This window comes from Oryctolagus cuniculus, chromosome 12 (genome assembly GCF_051225735.1).
Source record: "Oryctolagus cuniculus isolate XC-2025 breed Fujian yellow rabbit chromosome 12, ASM5122573v1, whole genome shotgun sequence".
NCBI lineage: Eukaryota > Metazoa > Chordata > Mammalia > Lagomorpha > Leporidae > Oryctolagus > Oryctolagus cuniculus.
In genome coordinates, this window is record NC_142878.1 from 105,925,126 (window position 1) to 105,938,765 (window position 13,640).

The window sequence follows — 13,640 nt, forward strand, 5'->3', positions numbered from 1 at the left end:
ATTCTCCCCACACCAGAGCCCTGGGGGGTGGAGTTGGCCCAGCGAGAGCGCATGGCTAATCCAGAGCAGGGTGGGGACTAGAACCAGGCCCCAGGAATCCTCACGTAGGCCACATCTGCTCATGAGCACACTGTGGGCATGGCCGAAAGAGGCAGGATGGATGGTCCTATGGGCTCGCCCTGTACTGGGGGGTGGGGTGGGGCAAAGTGCAGCTGGAGGGAGCCAGGCCCGTTCCAGGGGGCAGGTGGATGGGGGGCTTGATGAGATAGAAGAGGCTGGCAGGGGAATGTGCCCGGGAGGGTGGAGGAGGGTCTGCCTGGCCTGGGAGGGTCTCTGAGGAGCAGGTGCCAGCGGTGTGCTGGGAGGCCTTTAACAACAGGCTGTCTGCAGGTTGATAGTAGGTTCCTCTTGCTCTGATGTGGACCCCGCTCCCAGGGGTGATGGAAGCTGCTGACTTGATGCTGCTGGCCCATGCCTGCCTGGGGCACTAGGAAGCTGGTGTGGGCCAGCTCCAGCACCCCCAGGTACGTGGGGGCGTCCACACCCTGTGGAGTCCACTCTGGAGGCCGCCAGGAGGTGGTGTCCTCTGGGGACAGCTGGGAGTGGTGGCAGCAGTAGGGTTGGAGTAAGGTCCAGGGTGGGGATGGCAGGACGGCAGGGAGATGCTGGCCAGAGGGCACTGGGCTCAAAGGGGCGAGGTGAGCTCAGGGCAGAGCGCCCACAGCCTTGAGGTTCCGGTTGGAGCTTGGAAATTCCCTTCCCGCCGCAGTGAGGCCCAGAGGGGCTGGCCAGGGGCACCAGCTTGCCAGAGCAGCAGGGAGTTTGTATCCAGCGCACCTGTCAAGGTGGCTTTAGAGCAGCTCCCTTGAGTGAGCAGACGGTGAGCCGGGGCCAGAGCCTGTGTCACCAGCTGCAGGCACCGCCTTTCTCTGGCGGGATGAGACCACGTGGAGAACTTGCTGTGCCTGGGGGGTGGCCAGAGCACGGGACCTCAGGTCAGCAGCCGCAGTGTCATTGTCACCATTGCCACTGTGTGCTGTGAAACTGGGCCCTCGCCCACCTGCTTCCCTGGCTGTGAAAGGGGCCGTCCAGCCCCCCGCCCCTGCCCTCCCCAGGCCCCGGGTCAGCCGTCCGTCCTGTGAGGCCGCCGGCTCTGCGCTGCTCCCAGGGTTCACCTTCTGAGCCCCACATGCTGCTCTTGCCCGTGGGACCCCAGCACTCGTCTCGTGGGCTGTGAGCTGCCTGTGGGCCTGCAGTGGAGCTGCATTTTCGCAGCCTCTGGGGCTTTTGCTGTGTCCCTGCACCTCCCTTCTGCCTCTCCTCCTAGTGTGGCCTCAACCCGGTGATCGGTTCTGCGGGAGTGCCCACCAGCTTGGGTCTAGCAGTTAGGGCGCCCGAAAAGACACCCACGTAACCACATTAGACTGCCTGAGTTCTAGGCACTCCAGCTGCCTGCAGACGCGCACCCTGGAGGCAGCAGGGATGGCTCCTCTAGCCGAGTCCCTGCCTCCCACGTGAGAGCTGGCTGGAGTTGCCAGCTCCTGGATCCAGCCCTGGACCAGCCCTGGACCAGCCCTGGACCAGCCCTGGCAGTTGCCAGCATTTGGGAAGTGAGCCAGCAGGTGGAAGCCCTCTCTCTTCCTCTCTCTCTCCCCCCCTCTCTTTCTCTCTCTCTGTCCCCCCACCCCATGCCTCTTAAATGAAAGAAAATACTAGGTGACATTCACACAGAGGGAGGGCACTACCCATGGGCAGCCTTGACCAGTGAGGCCTGGAAGCTGCAGGGACAGTTCTGAGACAGCTGACACAGGGCTCTTGGGCACTGGTGGCCAATCAACAAGGCATCCTTGGGGCTGCTGCCGTGGCGTTGCGGGTGAAGCCACCACCTGTGACGCTGGCATCCCATATGGGTGCCTGTTCTTGGCTGCTCCGCTTCTCATCCAGCTCTCTGCTGTGGCCTGGAAAAGCAGTAGAAGATGGCCCGGGTGCTTGGGCCCTTGCACCCACATGGTAGACCTGGAAGAAGCTCCTGGCTCCTGGCTTCAGATCAGCCCAGCTCTGGCTGTTGTGGTCATCTGGGGAGTGAACCAGCAGGTGAAAGATTCTGTCTCTCTCTCTCTCTTTTTCAAAATAAATAAATTTAAAAAAATCCTTGATGTGCCTTTTTCCTCCTTTGTTTCACGCTCTCCTCCATTCTGCTCCCAGGGGTCACCTCCCTGAATTGGCCCCTATGCAGCGGGCTTTGTCTCAGGCCATGCTTTTGGTGGGAACAGGTAGAGAGTTTCCAGGCACCCATGATTGCCAATAGTCTGCCTGCTGGATAAAGCGGGCCGGGTTTTTGTATGATAAGTTTTCACTCCCTTGCATTCACAGGTGATTTTTTTCTTTTTCAAAAATTTTGTTTTCATTTTATTTGAAGGTCAGACACACAGAGAGATCTCCCCAAATGCCCACCACAGCCAGGGCTGGCCGGGATGTAGCCAGGAGCCAGCAACTCCACCTGGGTCTCCCACGTGGGTGTAGGGACCCAACTACTTGAGCCGTGGCCTGCTGCCTGTGGGGTGCGCATTAGCAGGAAGCTGGCTTGCCAGTTGAGGAGCTGGGACTTGAACCAGGCACTCTGTGTGATACGGATGTGGGTATCCCTGGCGGCAATGTAACCGCCATACGCCCCCCACCCCAGAGATGATTTCTTGGGGAGAGGCTGCACGTGGGTGGGGTACGCTCTGCAAGGCCTTGCTCAGCCCGGGGCAGGGGTACAGAGGGCTGGGACCCTGGGCCCTCTGCGGACCCCAGTTCCAGGCTCCTGCAGAATCGGCACTGTCCACTCTGGGTCTGCGTTTAAGAAGGCCCCCCAGTGTCTGCACCGTGGGGGAGCAGCCCAGGCCCCGGGCTGGCTCTGGGGAAGGACACGGGCTGGAGGCAGGGTCCAGGTGATCAGCGCTCTCTGTGGCACTCGGGGCCTTGCCCTGCTGTACGCTGCCTGCTCGCAGCTCCCCACAGCTCCGCCTGCGACCCCGTTCCCCCGATCACGTGATCACACGTACGAGGGGCCCTCTGCCCTAGCTAGGGGCCCAGGCAGCCCGGAAGGGTGCTCAGCTCTGGCCTGGCAGGGCACAATTCTGTCCTCCTGGAGGATGATGGCTCCTGGGGCCAGGGCTGTGGGGCTGAGGGTTCCTGCTGTATAGGAGCTGCCTCCCAGGGCCCCACGGCAATTAATTTGGCAGCTCTGTGTCCAGGGGTAAGTGGTCTTTGAGCGGCTTAATGTGTGCACGTCAGGAATGAGTTATGGGATTCGCCGCGGGCTGTGACCGTGCCTCCCCCCCGACCCTCGTCCCCCTGCTTTGTCATCCGGGCTCTGTGTTTGCACGTGTCATTGCCCGGCCACCCCCTGGTCAGCGGGCGGTCACGGGAGACTCGTTGGAGACCCATTATCGGCCAGCGGTTGTGAGGGATGAGGCAGGGGCTGGCCCATCTGCCGCACATTAGGCCTTTGTCTTGGGGCCGGCTGGGAAGATGAATGAGGTCTGCATTAGGGCCTCCCCTGCCTGGGGGACAGCAGGGGCCCGGGGCAGAGCTTGGGCTGGGGGACGCCCGTGTCCACTGCGTTCTGTAGACACAAGGGCTCCAAGAGGCTTGATTTGGGGGACTGGAGGGAGGCAGGAGGGGAGAAGCGCCTTGCGCGACAGGTGTATGGGATTTTGGCTTGATTCCCCCTGCCCCGTCCCCAGTACAGTCGAGGCTTGGCTTTGTGGGGCTGGAGTTTACTTGCCTTGGGCCAGCGTGGCCAGCCCATGTCCTAGCCCTTACTCTTTCTCATTTACTCCTTACTCTGCCCTGGGGGCCTGAGGCTCGCGGAAGCCAGGGACCTGTCCAGGGCCATCGCGGGTGTGAGCAGCAGGGTGGGGACCAGCTCGGAGGTGCTGAGCTCCCACACACACCCAGCGCCCACTCTGCTGGACGCAGATCCATCTAGCACCCCCTCAGTGAGTCTGGACAAGCTGCGGGTCTCTAAGGGGCAGGCCAGGGCCAGCAGAGGTTCTTGTCCCTGTGGGAGCTGGGCTGGCCTCTGCGGGTAGAGAGACAGGCTTGGTGGAGAGGGTCAGGCAGAGCAGCGATGTGATAGGGAAAACGCATATTGGCCAGAGCCGTGTGAAGGCTGCCCGGGAACTCAGCGGCTCACCAGTCTTCCGGGGCTGCATCCCAACTCCTTGGGCTGGCACCTGATGTCCTCTTGGGTCCCCCCCCCCCCGAGAAGGCAGCCGCGTCTGAGCATCTGTGCTCCTGGGGAGCCTTCCTCTGCGCCCGCACAGCCCGGCTCCAGGCGCTCCCACGCTGCGCCACCCACACTCCCTGGTTTTGGAAAGCGGCATTCCCAGTCTCTCCTCCGATGGCCTTTCTGTGCCAAGCGGGACCTGGGTTCCCAGCCAGGACACCCAGCCCCCATAGGAGCTCCATGAAGGGTGGAGGGAGTGAAACAGCCGTAGGCCCTTGGTCCTGCTTGCCAAGGTCTTCCTGTGCACCTGCCCTCTGCCCCAGCAACCCCGCCCCAGGACAGTTCCTAAAGGACAAATCCAAAAGCAGAAGAAAAAAGGACCCTGGGAGACACAGATGTGTCTCAATGCCCCTTGATGTGTTAGAATGGTCAAACCCAAAGTGTCCGGTGGGAGGGGACTGTGTGACATAAATTAGCATATGAGAGGTCCTCAGAAAATTCACAGAAAATGTGTATAAGGAAAACTGTACGTGAACTAAAACTGATTTTTTTTTTCAAGATTTATTTACGTGTTTGGAAGGCAGAGTGACAGAGACAGGGAGAGAGAGAGAGAGAGAGAGAGAGGTCTTCCATCTGCTGGTTCACCCCCGAAATGTCCTCAACAATCAGGAGGGCTGGGCCAGGCTGAAGCCAGGAGCCTGGACCTCCATCCAGGTCTCCCAGGTGGGTGCAGAGGGCCAAGGGCCATCTTCTGCTGCTTTCCCAGGTACATTCTGGATCAGAACAGTTGGAGCCGCCGGGACTTGAACCTGCACCCATATGGGACGCTGGCATTGTAGGTCACAGCTTAACCCGCTGTGCCCCAAAGCCAAGAGGGGCCTCTGTTTTATGTTCTGCCTTTCCAATCCAGCAGCCCGTGTCCCCGCTCTCAATGCTGTTCTGTTCATCTCTTTACTCCCTGCGAATGCTGATTTCAAAGTGCTGAGGCTGGAAGACAACCTTCTGTATCTGGTTTGCCAATTCCCTTTCTCCTCTTTCTCCTTTCTGGTCCTAATTTTCTTGACATTTACCCATTCACATGAGGGTGTTTCAAAAAGTTCATGGAAATGGAATTAAAAGATATGTTTATTTTGGTGCAAACAACCTGGCATCTCTGCATACGAGGGGTCTTTAAAAAGTCATGGAAAAAGCTTGTTATGAAAAAAGCTATGCATGGGTTTCAAGACTTTTTTGCACTGAAATAAACTTACCCTTTAATTCTATTTTCCACAAACTTGCTGAAGCAGCCTAGTAAAAACTTAGAGCCCACTTGCCAACTATGAAAAGCCTTGTCAGTGTTTGGATGGCGATTGAATCGCATAGAGCACTTGAGGGGAGGATGAAGAGTTTCAAAATATTGAATCATCCCATTGCATTATTTTCCAAAAAAAACCAAAAACCAAAAACCATGGTACTGGCATTGTGGTGCAATTAAGCTAATGCTTGTGGCACTGGCAACCAATTGGAGTGCCGATTCGAGTCTCAGCTATTCTGCTTCTGCTAATGCAACTAGGAAAGCAATGGGAGATGGCCCAAGTACGTGGGTCCCTGCCGCCCACATGGGACACCCAGACTGAGTTCTTGGTTCCTGGCTGTTGTAGCCATAGGGAAGTGAACTAGTGGATGGAAGATTCTCTCTCTCTCTCTCTCTCTCTCTCTCTCTCGGTTACACTGACTTTCGAATAAATAAATAAATATACCTTCTAAAAAAAAGTAAAGCAAATATCCTACCTCTGCATGGAAAGTGCTTTTGTTAGGAAACTAAGAAAAAATGTGGTTCACATTTGTCTGATGCCGTGTGGTCACCCCATAACAGATGTGGAGGTGAAACAGGAAGAAAATATAAACATACAAATAGTGGATTTTGGGGGGGCTCCATTTTCTAATTTTTCTATAAAATATTGTTACTTAGGGATGGGTGTTTGGTTCAGTGGTTAAAAGACACCGCTGTGACATCTACATCCTATACCAGAGGGCCTGGGTTCAAGTCCTGGCTCTGCTTCCGATTCCCGCTTCCTGCTAATACGTACTCTGAGAGGCAGCAGTGATGGGTCAGTGGCTGGGTCCCTGCCACCCACGAGGGAGACCCGGATGGAGATGTGTCCTTCTGATTTCAGCCTGGCCCAGCCCTGGCTGTTGTGGACATTTTAGGAGTGGACCAGCAGATGGAAGATCACTCTCTCTCTCTCTGTCTGCCTTTCAAATACAATGAAAATAGGTTGAAAAAATGTCAATTAATTTTACTTAAAAAAGTTGTGCTCGCATTTTTCCAAAGAGGGGCACTGACAAACCAAAACACATCCTCAGACGGAGGGCAGGGCATCAGGTACATCCCCTTGAGACAGGCTCGCTCCGTCACCCTCCTGTCTGACCCGCATCCACCCTCAGCTCCAAACCAGCCTGGCGCAAAACACATTCAGGCAGCAACTACTGACCTGTACGCACGCTGAGAACTGCCCACTGAGACCAATCTGTGACCTCTCCGTGCTGGCAGCTGTGAGCCACACCACCGTTTTGAGCGTGTGGTGCATAAAAAATCCCAACAGACGACTGAGCTGGGTGCAGAGCCTTCTGATCCGGCTCCCTGCTAATGCACCTGGGAAAGCAGTGGAAGATGGCCCAAGTGCTTGGGCCCCTGCACCCACGTGGGAGACCTGGAAGAAGCTCCTGGCTCCTGGCTTTGGCTCAGCCCAGCCCAACCTGGGCTGTCAGGGCCATCTGGGGAGTGAACCAGTGGATGGAAGATTCTTTCTCTCTCTCTCTCTCTCTCTCTCTCTCTCTCTCTCTCCTCCATAACTCTGCCTTTAAAATAAAATGAAATAAATCTTAAAAAAAAAAAAAAAAGATAAGTCACGGGCTGTGAACGGTGGGGAGGTGGCCATCCCACAGTCTTACCCAACCTCACAAATGCCCATCAAGGCCCAGAGTGGTCTCCCAGTCACACAGAGGAGGACACGGTGCTCCGGGGGGTGGGGCGGCTGAAACCACAGGACATTTCCCAAAGACTTCTCCCAGCCACACGGAGGGCAGCACCCCTGCCCTGCTGTCAGCCCAGTGGAGATGGATGGGCCGTCGTTAATGAGTGAGGGAGTGGGATCCCCTCACATGGCCGCTGGGCCTGGCCTCCTGCAGTCCCACAGCTCGGTGACTGCCTTCCTTCATCTGTGCCCTCCAGGTGACCGTGGCAGGAAGCGTCCCCGCCCCCAGTAAGGCCGTCTCCTCCCGTCTCTGGGACGGGACATCAGGAATGAGGCCAGGGCAGACTCAGGAATGGCAGGGGAGAGACAGGAGGCAGGTGGCAGCCTCCTCTGCCTGGGGGTGAGCTCACCTGGGACCCCCACCCCCATCAGCACCACCACCTCACACAGCCCACTACCCACTGCTTCCTACAGTAGGATTTTATCCTTACACCTCTGTGGCCAGGGGAAGGCAGGACACACCATCTGATCAAAGGCCTTAAACAAAGGCCCCCTGCCCGCCCCACTGGAGGGGGATGGGTCGGGAGCCTGCCAAGCTATTGCCGTTCAGATCCCAGGGCCTCCCCCGCCCCGGACCCCTGAGAAGCTGCATTGATTGGAATCGGGCTCCAGATGCTTGGTGCCTCCAGCTTCACCTCTCCTGTCTCCTCCCCAGGCCGACTGCCAGAGCTCCTTGGCTCCGGGCCCCAAGGAGGAGGGCACACAAAGGCCCGGGGTTGGGGGGAGGGAGGAGGGACAAGCCCCAACAGCAGCTGCTGCGTGGCCGTGTGTCGTGGGCAGCCAGCCGGGGAACCTGCTGGACAACCCCACCCTCACTCACGACACCAGGGACATCTCTGACATCTCCTGTACGTCGCCCTGGGCTGGGCCTGGACACTTGGGATGTGCACGCTGGGGGTGCGCGGATGAAGGCCTGGAGGGCCTAGGGAGCTGCCAGAGTTGGGGACAAGCGGGAGGCACTTTGCGCTGTCTGAAGGGGGTTGCTCTAGGCAGAGAGACGGGAGGGAGAGCGGGACAGAGCTAAAGACGCGTCCAGGGCCTGTGTTGTCCTAGCAGCAGCTGTGGGGGAAATGAGGCAAGGCGGACCCAGGCCATGAAGTCCTCAGAACCCAGAGCCGGGAGGGTCCCACCCACCCTGAGGCTGGGAGCACTGTGTGCCGGGGCGGGGGTGGGGGGAAGGGGGCGTCTGGGAGGCTGGGAGGTCAGGGGAAGCTGTGGGACAGATGCTCAGGAAATCAGGGGTGCCTGTCCCGGGTATCATCCCCAGGGCCTGCTGGGTTGTGGGAATGGACACCCACAAGATCCGCCCTTCCAGGGATCTCAGGGAGGTGCAGGGCCCCCCCCTCCCGGAGCCAGCTCTCCATGGTAGATCCCCAGCCTGGTCCCACTCTAAGCAGCCAGCAGCCACCCACATCCCAGAGCTGGAAGAACAGGGCCGTCCACGGGCAGACTGTGGCTGAGAAAGCCCCCCACCCCAACCCAGGAAGGCAGCTCTGACCGTGCCAGGGACCTCGGTTCCCCCAGCTGCACAGTGAGAGACCTGTCACGCCCACCTTCCATTTCTGAAATGTGCACAGAACCTGGTGGCTTCCCCTGCACCGCCCCATCCATACCCCGACCTGGTCATGGCCGAAATGGAACAGGAATATCATGTATGCCATGAGGACATTCAGACTGGGGCCCATGGGCTGCCCCGGGCCAGGAAGTCCAGACAAGGACTTGGGGCTGCTGCTGCCCCGTGCCCCGCCTTTCCCTCGGAGCCATAGCTCGGGCCTCAGCCACACTGGAGGGCAGGTGCTGTTTTCTTACGTTTGTTTCTAAGTGGGCGTGGGAAGGGGACATTCCTTACTCCCTATCCTGGGAGGCTAAAAGGCCCCATAACTAACTCCCGGGCCTGTGATCCAAACACAAAGTGAGGGCTGGCATTGTGGCGCAGCAGGGTAAGCCACCCACTGTGATGCCGGCATCTTATGTGGGTGCTGGTTTGAGTCCTGGCTGCTCCACTTCCGATCCAGCTCCCTGCTAATGCACCTGGGAGAGCAGTAGAAGATGGCCCAAGTGCTTGGGCCCCTGCCACCCACGTGGGAGACCCGGATGGAGTTCCTGGCTTTGTCATGACCAAACTCTGGCCACTGAGCCATTTGGTGGTGAACAAGTGGATGGGAGATATCTCTCTCCCTCTCTCTCTCTTTCTCTCTCTCCCCCTATAAGCCTTTAAAAAGAAAAATCACAAGGTGAAAACATGGCCTCTGATTTTCACCCTGGGTTCTATGGAAGGGATGGTGGGCTGTATCCAGGCCCCAGGCCCCAGGCCCCAGTCACTGGACACGGCGGAGGGCGGGTGGAGAGCTGCCAGGAGGCTGGCCGTGCCCGGGAGCTGCTGGCAGCTGAGGGGACGGAGGTAGCAATACAGCCCATGAATCATATTTACAAACCCCCAGGCGCGGAGAGAGCGTTAATTAAATATTCACATCCTGCGGGGCCTCTGGGAGCCGTGGAGATGAGGACATGATCGCGGCTCCGCAGGAAGCCCCGTGCTGCCGGAATGCGGGGCGGCCCCAGGTCTGCAGCAGCAGCCAGACAGGTCTTATTACGATGATGAATTTCTGCGTTATCTGCGCTCATGCAATCACCCCCACAAGGCTGGAGAGTTCTCTTCATCACTCACAGCCCAGGCTGGCGCAGCCTCAGCAGGAAGAAGGGGGGCGGGGGGGGGGGAGGCGTCCCCAGCTCTCATGCCAAAGCTTTCGAGTCGGGGCCGTTAGGTCTGGTGACCTGGCCCGGTGGAGGCCTGAGGCTGGGGGCAGCCTCAGGTGGGGCTCTCGGGGTCACCCAGCTGCTTCATTGATCGGGAGGAGAGAATGGATCCCTGGGACATCTGGGAAGGCTGAGGTAGCTGCACTGCCCCCCACCCCCAGGAGGCACGGCTCCGGCGTCTGTGCACCACATGCCCCACATCCGTCATTCTCGATTAAGGAACGCCACCGCGGCATTGTCCTGGAGACGCCCGGCCTGGGGACCAGGGGGAAGGAGGTGGGTGTGGCTCTCAGTTGAAAAACCATTCATCCCGGCTCAGTGATGGAGCACCCGAGACCAATAGGCATTGTGCCGCGCCCCGCACGTGCCGCACGGGGCCGGCCCGAGGCGATTGCTCGGGGAAGAATGAGTGTCGCTTTCTTTATGGACTTTCAAAGGCACCATTTGGCATCCCGAGCAGGGCGATCGATGAGAGCCAGCTGACCCCCCTGTGGCCACCTTCAGGCAGCAGGTGGATGGGCAGCCGTGGTCGGAGTCCCCGTCACGTGCTGTGCGCGCTGTCAGCACAGAGCCGGGCAGCCACCCTCCAGGCCCTTCCCCGGTGCTGGGCTGTTGGACATCAATTTAGCTTCTCTTGCACGGAAAGGGAAGCTGGAACAGTTGCCGTGTTTGCTGATAAATTATGGCCACGCGCTCCCAGCTTTGCAGGCTGAAGGATCCCAGCGCGGGCATAAATCAGAGCAGTGAAAGCGGAGGCTGTCGATGGCCGGGGCAGGCATTCACTCAGCAAACCTCTGCGGATCTCCCGCGAGTACACGGGCCCGTACGGAGGCAAATCAGGGACAGGCTCAGCCTGTAGAAGTTCCACAGGCCAGTGGGGCTGACAGCTCTCACAAAAGAGGGTGATAAGCCTGGCGGGAGCGTGGGCTTTGGAGCCAGTCCTGCTGCCGCCTGGCTGTGCGGCCTTGGGCCAGCGCCTTAGCCTCTCTGAGCTGCTGTTTCCTCGCAGCCATGAGGACATCCACCTCCCTGGATGGTTGTGAGAATTCAATGCCGGGGGCTGACATTGTTAAGCCGCTGTTCACAGTGCTGGCATCTCATATCGGGAGCGCCGGTTCGAGTCCCGGCTGCTCTACTCCCGATCCAGCTCTCTGCAAAGTGCCTGGGAGGCAGCAGGTGATGGTTCAAGTTCTCGGGGCCCCTGCCACCCACGTGGGAGATGTGGACGGAGTGCTTGGCTCCTGGCGTCAGCCTGGCCCAGCCCTGCATCTGCACGCTGTGGAGATTTGGGGAGTGAACGAGCAGATGGAAGATCCTCTCCTCTCTCTGTCCCTCCCTCTCCTCATTCCGCCCTCCAAATGAATAATCTGAGAAAAGAAAGGAAATCAGTGCAGTGCAGCCCAGCACCCGGCACCCAGGAGCCTCAGCCCCTGCAGGACCCCTCTCATGGGGGCCACTGAGGGCTGTGGGGGCCGGAAGTGGCCGTGCTTGCCCTTGCCCGGGGTGGGGGGAGGGCAAGGAGGAGGTGAGGGCATCACAGAGCAGGTGCTGCTGAGGTGTCTGCAAGAACAGAGACTGGGGCTGGTGCAGTGGGCGCTGGTTCAAGTCCTGGCTGCTCCTCTTCTGACCCCGCTCCCTGCTAATGCGCCTGCGAAAGCAGCAGAGGATGGCCCAAGTGCCCAGGGCCTCTGTACCCACGTGGGAGACCTGGATGGAGTTCCAGGCTTCAGCCTGGCCCGGTCCTAGCTATTGTAGCCATTTGGTGAGCCAGCGGATGGAAGATCTCTCTCTCTCTCTCTCTCTGTCTCTCCCTCTCTCTCTCTGTGACTTTGCATTAAAAAAAATAATAATAAAGAGCAGAGGTGAGAGGGAAGTTTTGCCGGGAAGGACTGGGAAACACAGGTCCCCCCCGCCCTGCTGGCCCTGCCCAGCACTGGGACAGATAGCACCTTCAGGTGGGGGCTCCGAGGCCACGCCCACCACGTGCAGACCGGGCGGCGCTACGAATCCCCGTGCAGCAGCTCTGGGCTGGAGCCAGGCGCAAGGATGGAGAGGGGCTGGATTCAGAAAGAAATGTCCATGGGAACCCAGGATGGAGGCGAGGGCAGCTTGGCCGCAGCAGGGACACCCCCCATACGGGTTCCGGGCAGAGCGATTCTCAACCCCACGGAGAGGTCACTCCAGGGCGTGCAGATGCAGGCAGGTGGAACTGAGACCCAGGTACACACAGGTATGGACGAGACACGCAGGAGAGGCGCGGACAGCCGGCGGGGAGCCAATCGCGCAGGCTCACGCCTCCCGGGGAGGAAGCCGTAGAGAGCACGCATGCGCAGTGAGCAGGCTCACACGCCACAGCGCAGGGGGCGCAAGTAAGCAGAGAGAGTCCCAGGGCGTGGAGACCCGGGTGGTCGGAGTACGCGGCCAGCAGGAAGGTCTATGTCCTGGGAACCCCTCGGCCCCAGGCAGTTTGGGGCAGCTGGTCACCCTAGCTCAGAGAAACAAAGCCACACAAAGGTGTAGACACACACGGAGCAGGTACACCCTTTGCACCCCAGAGATGCGGCTCACTCCAGATGCAGACACTCGAAGACCCCCACGCACACCTACAGAGCAAAAGAAAGGGCAAAACTCCATCCTTGGAAACAAACACAGGCCAAGCAAATTTTAAAGAAAGAACAAAAGCAGCTAGCTGAATCACTAGGCTAATGGGAAGGAGGGGGGGGGTCAGAATGAGTGACAGTGGCAGGGCGGGGTGGGGGGCGGGGCGGATGTCCTCAGCGCCTAGGCTGTTCTCCGACCTGACTCAGCAGGTGGATGTAACCGTTAGCAGCCTGGTCTACAGAGGTCCTGCATGGACCCTCCCCCAGCTGGCATCCCCTTCCAGCCCCAGAGGGCTGGGGCGAATTCAGTGATGGGTGACTCCAGCCTCCCGTCAGGCACACGCTCAGCTCATCAGTGCTGTCACAACACACACCCAGCATTCTTTTATTTCTCTTATTTTTTTGACAGGCAGAGTTAGACAGTGAGAGAGACAGAGAAAGGTCTTCCTTCCGTTGGTTCAATCCCCAAATGGCCGCTTTGGCTGACGCTGCACAGATCCAAAGCCAGGAGCCAAGTGCTTCCTCCTGGTCTCCCATGGGGTGCAGGGCCGAAGCACTTGGGCCATCCTCCACTGCACTCCTGGGCCACAGCAGAGAGCTGGACTGGAAGAGGAGCAACCAGGACAGAACCCAGTGCCCCAACCGGGACTAGAACCTGGGGTACCAGCGCTGCAGGCAGAGGATTAGCCTAGTGAGCCATGGTGCCAGCGCATTCTTTTATTTTTTTAAAAGATGTATTTATTTATTTGAATTGCAAAGTTACAGAGAGGCAGAGGCAGAGGCAGAGGCAGAGAGAGAGAGAGAGAGAGAGAGAGGTCTTCCATTCACTGGTTCACTCCCCAGATGGCTGCAGTGGCCGGAGCTGCGCCGATCCGAAGCCAGGAGCCAGGAGCTTTTTCTGGGTCTCCCACGCGGATGCAGGGCCCAAGCACTTGGACCATCTTCCACTGCATCTCCAGGTGTGTTAGAGGGAGCTGGATCAGAAGCAGAGCAGCCACAGCTCCAGCCCTCATATGGGATGATGGTGTTGCAGACGGCGGCTTAACCCGC